This window comes from Canis lupus, chromosome 34, assembly GCF_003254725.2.
Source record: "Canis lupus dingo isolate Sandy chromosome 34, ASM325472v2, whole genome shotgun sequence".
NCBI classification, from domain to species: Eukaryota; Metazoa; Chordata; class Mammalia; order Carnivora; family Canidae; genus Canis; species Canis lupus.
In genome coordinates this window covers 13,886,274-13,894,848 of record NC_064276.1, presented here as the reverse complement: position 1 = coordinate 13,894,848, position 8,575 = coordinate 13,886,274, and the positions used below count along the sequence as shown (strand labels likewise).

Sequence of the window (8,575 nt, the reverse complement as noted above, 5' to 3'; positions counted from 1 at the left end):
CACATCGCAGACCCTTAACACAACCGGCTCCCGGAAGTGCTCCAGGCTCGCCTTAGGCGGCGGAGCGCGGGAGCTGCGCGGGGGGAGCTGTGCCGCGATCTCGCGAGATGGGGCGCGACTACGGAAACCGGAAGCACTGGGCTAAAGCATTTCCTGAGCTGGAGGGCTGCCTACCGGCTCTGAGGTAGTGATGTACGAGAAGTGTTTTTAAAAAATTTCTCTGGCGTTATTATTACGTTGAAATGACCCGGGCTCTAATGTAGGCTAAATAATAATAATTCATCCGTCTATTTAGTGAGGAGCTTCTAAGCACCAGAGCCAGGGTGAGAACCAGAAAGAAAGGGGACTGACACTCATTAAACACTGGAGTTGTGTTCTCCATCCATACTCCATTCACTGTAATGATTTTTAGGGTTAGCTTAAAATCAGGATGGCTTTAATGTCTGGACATATGCCTGTATGCATTGTTTTTTTTTAATTTCTTTATTTAAAGTGGCTTCTAAAAACTTAGTGCCCATAAGATTGACTGTGTAGTGTTGTGTACATTAAAGTCTATATAATGTAGTTATGGATAATTCACCTGAATTGCAAAGGTAATTGTGATTTGGGCTTTTCTCCTCCCTTAGTTATTTTTTTTAAAAAGATTTAATTTATTTATTCATGACAGATACAGAGAGAGAGAGAGGCAGAGACACAGGCAGAGGGAGAAGCAGGCTCCCTGCAGGGAGCGCGACCTGGGACTCCATCCCAGGTCCCCGAGGTCACAACCCCAGGCCCAAGGTGGCGCTAAACCGCTGGGCCACCCAGGCTGCCCTTAGTTATTGATTTGAGAACCTAACTGTTTTAACTCGTAAAACTCTTACTTTAGAGATTGAGGAAACAGGCCCAAGGGTCTCAATAAATTGCTCACTGTCACCCACCAGGTAAAAGGTTAAAGTTAGGATTCCAACCTCAGTCTTAATAGATCTTTGCAGACACAATTGCTGGAAAAAGTATATTTAACATACAGCCCTAACTTCCTCTGATTTTAAGATAATATGGCTTAGTTTTATTTCACTATACTTAAATATGTATAGGTTAGTATAGCCCTCTAGAGCAAAAATAAGTGGTAGCAGTTATTCCTCCTCTCCAGCTATGTGTTTTCACTGTCTGGCCACCTGCATAGAAGGCCCAGTCCAGGATATAGTGTATCCCTCAGCTCTATTTTGTGAAAAAAGTCCCGTCAAATAGTTTACTGAGACCTGAGAAGATGCAACAAAGAAGAATGCAAGTTTAAAAGATAATACATTTCCAGCTTCTGTGAGCACATCAGGAAAGTGTACTCAGTGTTACAGACTGATTTGTGTCAAGCTAATAACAGCTCTAGAGAATGGCTGTTATTAGGAAAGAGGGTGCTGTCACTGAAAGCCAAGCCCCCAAAACAAACTATAGACATTCTGGTAAATTACGTGATTTTTAGGTAGAGTTGATCTGTTATTAAGGGTCTAATTATCTCTGGACGGACTGAGAAGCCTCGTGTCTGAGACCCAGATGCCAGACAGTGGTCTTTAGTCTAAGAAGGCCAACTTGTGAAGCCATTCTTGAGTAGCACAGCCTTCGTCACTATGGGATGTGTCTGTGGTTTTTCCTAATTTTAACACGAGAGTAAACTCCAACCACCCTGTGTCTTCAGTATCCAAAATTGCTATAGTATGGCCATGAAAACAGGAGAAAGTAGCTGCTTTTAGAGGGTAAGCAGTGTTCATCAAGAGAGAAATTTATCGAATGCTTGCTATATACATGGTAGTGGTGGGGAGGACAAAACTCCACAAAACTTTAAGCGGGTGTAATCAAAACTCAGGCTGGGTCCTATCTTTGATTGGTGCTGGGCAGTCATAGTAGTTAAATGCCAAAGGCAACCTTATTCTTCAATTTCCAAGTACTCCCACAGCATGGGATTAGCCTTTTATAGTCACAGATGGTTTTGACTTAGTTTTCTGCTGGGATAGATATCCTTTGACTTCGGAGGGGACTGAGCACAGGATGGTTGACATGGGACTGGAGGGAGTGAGGAGAGGAAGTGAGGGGATTAGTTTTGCATTTCATTTTGGAGAAAATAGTCTCACATACAGGATTTCTCGAGGTGGTTGCAGACAGAAAACACTTTTCTTTCACTTTTTGTTTTAATTTTTTGTTGACTGGTTTGACCTTTAAAAGAATCTCTTAAAAATCTTTTTTGATAAGTTTTCCCGATTAAGCAGTATGAATAATCAAGTGACTATATGGGAAGGAAGAGAGGATAAAGAATTCAAGACAGATCTTTGGTGTCTGGATTCTGGGCCTATTTTTACTGTGATATCCAATTCCATGATTAAGTAAACACATATGTATGTCTTTTAATAAATACTCTCTAGGCCCTGGAGATACAAAGATGAAAAAAAACTTCTGATTCTTCAGCAGTGCATAGTCCAATAGAGGATTAGACGTAAGATGAAATGTGGCACATAGTAAGTACTATTGTTATGGATACCTATTAAGTGTCTGCTTAGGTCCCTTATTTTTCCTGGGGGATGAGGTAGTGGGAGTTGATGGGGATAAGAGAGGAGAGGGGGAGGCAAGTATGTGCCTTCCAGGAGGAGGAAGCAATATAATTAAAGAAGTAGAGATGTGCAAAAGCAAAACATGTTCTGGAGACAGCAAGTGTGAAATTGAAGTAGGTAGAGAAAAAAAAAAAAAAAAGAAGTAGGTAGATATATTTTAGTTATGGACACTTTAATTATGTGTATCATTTCAGGTAGGATATATATTGGTGCCCCTGTATCCTCTGTGTGAAAATACACACACACACGCACATGCACACAGATAAATTCTGATTTATTTAGCAAAGAACATAAACACTTAGCCAGAGCAAAGTAGCCACAAAAAGCAAGGGCAAAGCAGTATATTTCAAGGTCGCTTTTCTTGGATCCCCCCATTTTCTCAAAATAACATGCAGCTGCTAGTGACACAATATGTAAGAGATTAAGTCTATCTGGATCTCAGAATCATATATTGCCGTGTGGGAAGGACTTACACAAAATATGTGTGACTATATACAAAACCTGTAGACAGGTTTTTTTCTAGTTCTTGATTCTGATGTAAATGATTTCAGAAAGCTTTATCCTCATCTGGAGTTAAGGATGAGATGTTTGTATCAGGAAAGAGTGGGTAGAACCAGATAAGATCATAAGAGTATATAAATACTCCTCCCATTAATTTTTCAGCAATTTTTTTCCTAATTTTTTTTCTTAAAAGATCCTTTTTTGTTGTTGCTAAAGCCAACTTGAGTAAATTTATGATTTGGAACGAAAGGAATCTTGACTGTACTGGGAAGCTACCTACCCACAAGTATCTTCTGCTGTTTCTACTCTGCCATTTAAAAAATTAAACAGATACATGGAAAGATTAAGATTTGTTCAAAAACTAACTTTAGAATCCACATTATCTTAACTATATATCTAGTACTCTTTCTACCATGCCACGCATCTAGAAGGTCAGCTGAAACCATGCTCTTTAAGGATATAGTTTGTAAATATACATGTATGGACTTATTTTATTTTAAAAATATCTATGGTTATGTTAACTTTTAAAGATAGCCCTGAACTTTCTTTTCTATAATGGGGACACTTGGTTTCATTCATAGGCATATGGTACAAGAGGCAGCTTTGCTTCCATAGAAGGTAATAGCTTTGTTCTATTCAGAGTTATATTTGGAGTCACCCTGGGTTAACTCAGGGAAGAAGGAGGAATACTAAATGGCAAGTATGGCTAGACAGCCAAAAATTCATTCTTATTATTAGAGAAATAATTCAGACCTACTCTGATAAGGGTTCACTCATCCAGTAGTCTTTGCTATGAATTCACCTTCTCTTTTTATTTTTCATATCACAGATTAACACATCTCTTTAAGAAAAACATTGTCAAATATTTATCCACATGAGGGTGCTGTAAGATCATTGTGGGTATTGCTTTCAATCCTTTACCAGAAAACCTACTGCCAATTAAACAAGGATTCAGAGGTGGGAAATTGTGACCTACTGCGTAGAGTTATTTTAAGATAGTTGTGTTTCTAACACCCTCTCCATATTTTAGTATTGGTAAATATTTTGATGAGGATATTATTTTAATGTACATTAGTTTATATTTCAATTGTCTAGGATTGATTTAATTCTCTAGGATCAGTTAGCTCAGTAATTTTGCATTTTTCTGAGAGGAAAGATCACTAATTTTAGTTACAATTTAGTTCTGAACAGACCCAGTGGTGTGGTGAAGATTGCACAACTCCAGGTCGGGTTGGGGGTTCTGGGGTTGTTGCATTTACATCATAATCCATGTATGATGTATGTAGTACTCCTGGAGATGTGTAATGCTGGACCATACACAGTGGCCATCTGCAGTGCTATTCTCAGCCAGCCATTTTTTCCCATGTTTGTCTTTGTTTACAAAAAAGACTTGAAATAGGATGAGGATATTTCAGAACAAATCCATCATGATTGTTGGGGGAAAAACAGTTAAAAAGAGGAGTGCGGGGCAGCCTGGTGGCGCAGTGGTTTGGCGCCACCTGCAGCCCAGGGCGTGATCCTGGAGACCGTGGATGAGTCCCGCGTTGGGCTCTCTGCATGGAGCCTGCTTCTCCCTCTGCCTGTGTCTCTGCCTCTCTCTCTGTGTCTCTATGAATAAATAAATAAAATCTTTTAAAAGAATAAAATAAAAAAAAATTTAAAAAGATGAGTGCGATATACAGATCAGTGTGCTTATCCTCAGGTACCTTGTCAGGACTGCTTATAAAGATACAAACACACACATTTCTTAGATTCTCATTTTATGGCAGTTTCTCAGAATACTATGCCATCAGGGAACATGTCAGGATTATAACCAAGAAAAATTGATAGTTGATGCTAAATAAACAGTATTCTTTGTCAATACATTTTGAGTTGGTTTGATACTCATCTTTAATGCAATTTGGACATTTCTTTGAAAAAGAGTAATTAAAAAAAAGAGTAATTGATTGCCTTTTAATTATTAAATAGTAACTTCTTTTATTTTATTGATAGCAGCACCAAGGAGAATTTCAGAGAATGAAAGTATATTATTGGTTTAGTATATTGCCCCCTCCTTAATGGAATCCATTGAGAGATCCAGCATGTCTGGGTATGATATTTGATTATTGGTAGATATAAAAGGTCTGATTTCCAAAGGCAAGTTAATTGAATGAATGAATGAATAAGTGAATGAATTCATAGCATGAATGGTTATTGCTGATAATCCTTTTTTTAATTTTAATTTTAATTTTAATTTTAATTTTTTTTATTTATGATAGTCACAGAGAGAGTGAGAGAGAGAGAGAGAGGCAGAGACACAGGCAGAGGGAGAAGCAGGCTCCATGCACCGGGAGCCCGACGTGGGATTCGATCCCGGGTCTCCAGGATCGCACCCTGGGCCAAACCTCTGCGCCACCCAGGGATCCCATTGCTGATAATCCCAATTCTGCATCTGTGGACTTAGAAGTGGAAGAAAAGCAGATTATTTTTATAGCTTTTATCAGTTTTACAGTATAAAAGAACTAATATCTTTGTTATAATGTGAAGATTTAGAGGAGAATAAGATTTACCATAGTATAGTATAATTTCATAGTAACAAATACCATTGCATTGATTATCTCTGTATAATTAAAATATTTCCAAGCCTTTGCCATTGTCTGTTACTTCTGGCCAAATTAAGGATAACTCATTTCCTGAACTATATTACAAAAGAGTCTCTGTAAGACCCTTAGAATTAGTGGCATAAGAACTGAGTTAGTGAAATTTTTTTTACCACTTACTGCAAATTTATTTTATGGAATATTCTGAATTAACATAATTCCCTTTCCCAGTATTCATGGAGAGAGAGTAGAATTGTGCACAAGAATTCTTATGATAGATTGCATTAAAAATGATTTTAAAAATATACTTTATATAAGAAATACTGAATGGATTGATACCATTTTGCTGCTAAAATTCTCTGGGCAGTCTCAGTATTTTTAAACCTATTTACCTATTTGTCTTTTCAAACACTGACACCTTAATTCTTCTCAGACCTCATATGTGAGACTTTTTGACATGCTTATGTATTTAGGTTGAATACCGTCTCTCAGTTTTCCTAAAGCTACAATAAGTATTCATTTCAGTTTCTCCTAAGATTCATGCTAGATGCATGTTCACCTAGGGCATGTGACATGCTTCTTCTCTAGGGCTAGCCTTACCACATTATGTCTCAAGTCTTAGAAGGAACCATGAAAATCTTCTTAGATCTTCCTCACTTGAGCCTCTATTTGCTGTCTTCAAGTGCATTATATTTTATTTTCCCCAAGTCATGCAGTAAGGAAATGCCAGATCCCTAATCTGTCATTGACTGCAGGCTCCTATGTTATTAAGATCTGAGACTGGGATCCCTGGGTGGCGCAGCAGTTTGGCGCCTGCCTTTGGCCCAGGGCGCGATCCAGGAGACCCGGGATTGAATCACACGTCGGGCTCCCGGTGCATGGAGCCTGCTTCTCCCTCTGCCTGTGTCTCTGCCTCTCTCTCTCTCTCTTTCTCTGTGTGTGACTACCATAAATAAATAAAAATTAAAAAAAAAAAAAGATCTGAGACTTTAGTTCTATTAAAAAGTGGAGAACCTAATCCTTCCTTTGTTCTTCAGGAAGTTGCTTTTCTTTTATTCTCTAGGAAGTCAGTTTTAGTTCTTACCTTCTTTCTCTCTTTCAGTAAGTTGTCTTTTGTTTTGTGAATGAGTCTTCTGGTCCTATTTTCTGCATCACAAATCTGGATTATAGTCATTACAATAGTAATATTTAAATTTATGGAAATTGGATATAAAGCATGACAGTATGATTTATGAATTATTAGTTGATTTTTTTGTAGTCCAAATGATTAAATGGTGATCCTGTCCTCTGCTGAGCACCTACATAGGATAACCATTATTTAGGGATTGTCAATAATATTACAAATGGAGAACATCAAAAGCCTTAATTTTTTACTTTCAGTTATGACTGGTTGGTGCCAGACTAGCCTATTTATTATAAACAACTGAAAAAAACCCTGGACATAATATATGAAATAACTATTTTTAGACTATACAAATGACAATGCAAGACTGCAGTGTCTGAGAGAGGGTGTCAAGCTGGGTAAGTCCTACAATTGCCCAGTTTTCTGGCTGGAGGCATTTACTGAACAGTGGTACAGAGAGTCCACAGTGGAGGAGACAGATATCAGAGTTCATAGAGTCTAAAGCAGTTGGAATTTATGGGGCAGAGGCCCAAAGAGGAGGGAGCTAAGCAAAGAAAGAACTCTGGAGATTTGCTTCAATGTCCCTTTGAGTATTTGAATGCTAAACTGTATGTATATTGGGTGAAACTCCACAGGGCCAGAGAAACAACTACAGGGAAGCTGTAAGTGGGGCAACTATCAGAATTTCTCAGGGTTGAGAGATGTTTGAATTATGACCAACTAGAGTGGACAGGCCTGTTGACACTCAGAATTAAATAGAGATCCTAAAAAGGCTCTACTTTTAGTTCTAGTCCTAAGGGCCTAAAATTAGTAATAAAAGTCTGTTTTAAACTCACCTTAACAAAGTTGAAAAAGATGGTTCAACATGATCATATTAATTTCCAAGTAAATTAATTGCCTGCCAGAGTAAAACTCAACTCCCTCTAATGAAACACATAGAAATCACTCAACAATAAAATTCACAGTGTCCAACATCCATCAAAAATTACTAGACATGCAAAGAAGCATGAAAATGTGACCCATAGCAAGATTAAAAAATCTATCAATAGAAACAGAAATGACAGCAATGATATAATTAACAGACAAGGACTTTTAAAGTCGCTATTCTAAATATGTACAAAGATTTAGAGTGGGAATTGGAGGGAGAGGCAAGGAACAAGCTTCAGCATCTTTTATGTACATTTCTGCCTTGGAATGAATTTTGGAGCAAGCATTGGACGAAGAGAGAGTGGTGGTAAATCTCTTCTTCCTGTCTTTGTCTGTTGGGTTTATTCTCTGTGAATCACTCTTTCTCTCTGGGACTCTGGTAGACTTGCTGAGGTTCAGTATACCATAGCAACTGGAAAGCAATAGTATAGAGAATGCCTGCTGACAATCCTAGGTCTAAAAGGTATATGAAAAGCAGTGAGCAGTTCTCTGTGTCGACAAAAGAGAAAGGTGAGAAAGGACTCAGGAGACTTTCAAGGGTTTGCCAATCTCTCAGCCAGAGTGAAAAGACCCGTGGGGAAGAATAGAGAGAGAGCAAAAGAGGATACTGGGACATCTCAGTAGATTAACAATATATTGGGGAAACATGATATCCAAATTTACCAGCTTCAAAAATGAGACCCGTTAAAATCCAAAGTGGACAGCCCTTCTACCTGGATAGTGGCATTATTTAAGTCCCCTGCCCAATACCAACCAGGGAGGAGAAGGGACAAAAAGAAAGTGATCTTAAATAGTAAGTACATTAGTTCCCTGCCTTATCTATGGTTTCACTTTCTTTAGTTTCAGTTACTCATGGTCAACTGCAG

At 38.3% G+C, this 8,575-nt stretch overlaps 1 long non-coding RNA gene across 2 annotated transcripts in view; it reads left to right on the top strand.

Annotated features, from left to right (window-relative positions):
- The first annotated feature begins 95 nt into the window (after positions 1-95).
- The window catches only part of LOC112662620 (uncharacterized), a 46,804-nt gene continuing 38,324 nt past the window's right edge, over positions 96-8,575 (top strand). The window contains exons 1-3 of one of the 2 annotated variants that reach the window (XR_003138698.3): positions 101-184; positions 2,394-2,486; positions 5,339-6,409. This is a non-coding gene — a long non-coding RNA (uncharacterized LOC112662620). Of the gene's footprint in view, positions 185-2,393; positions 2,487-5,338; positions 6,410-8,575 lie in introns of those variants that run through there. The other variant, XR_007408070.1, reaches the window with a different exon arrangement.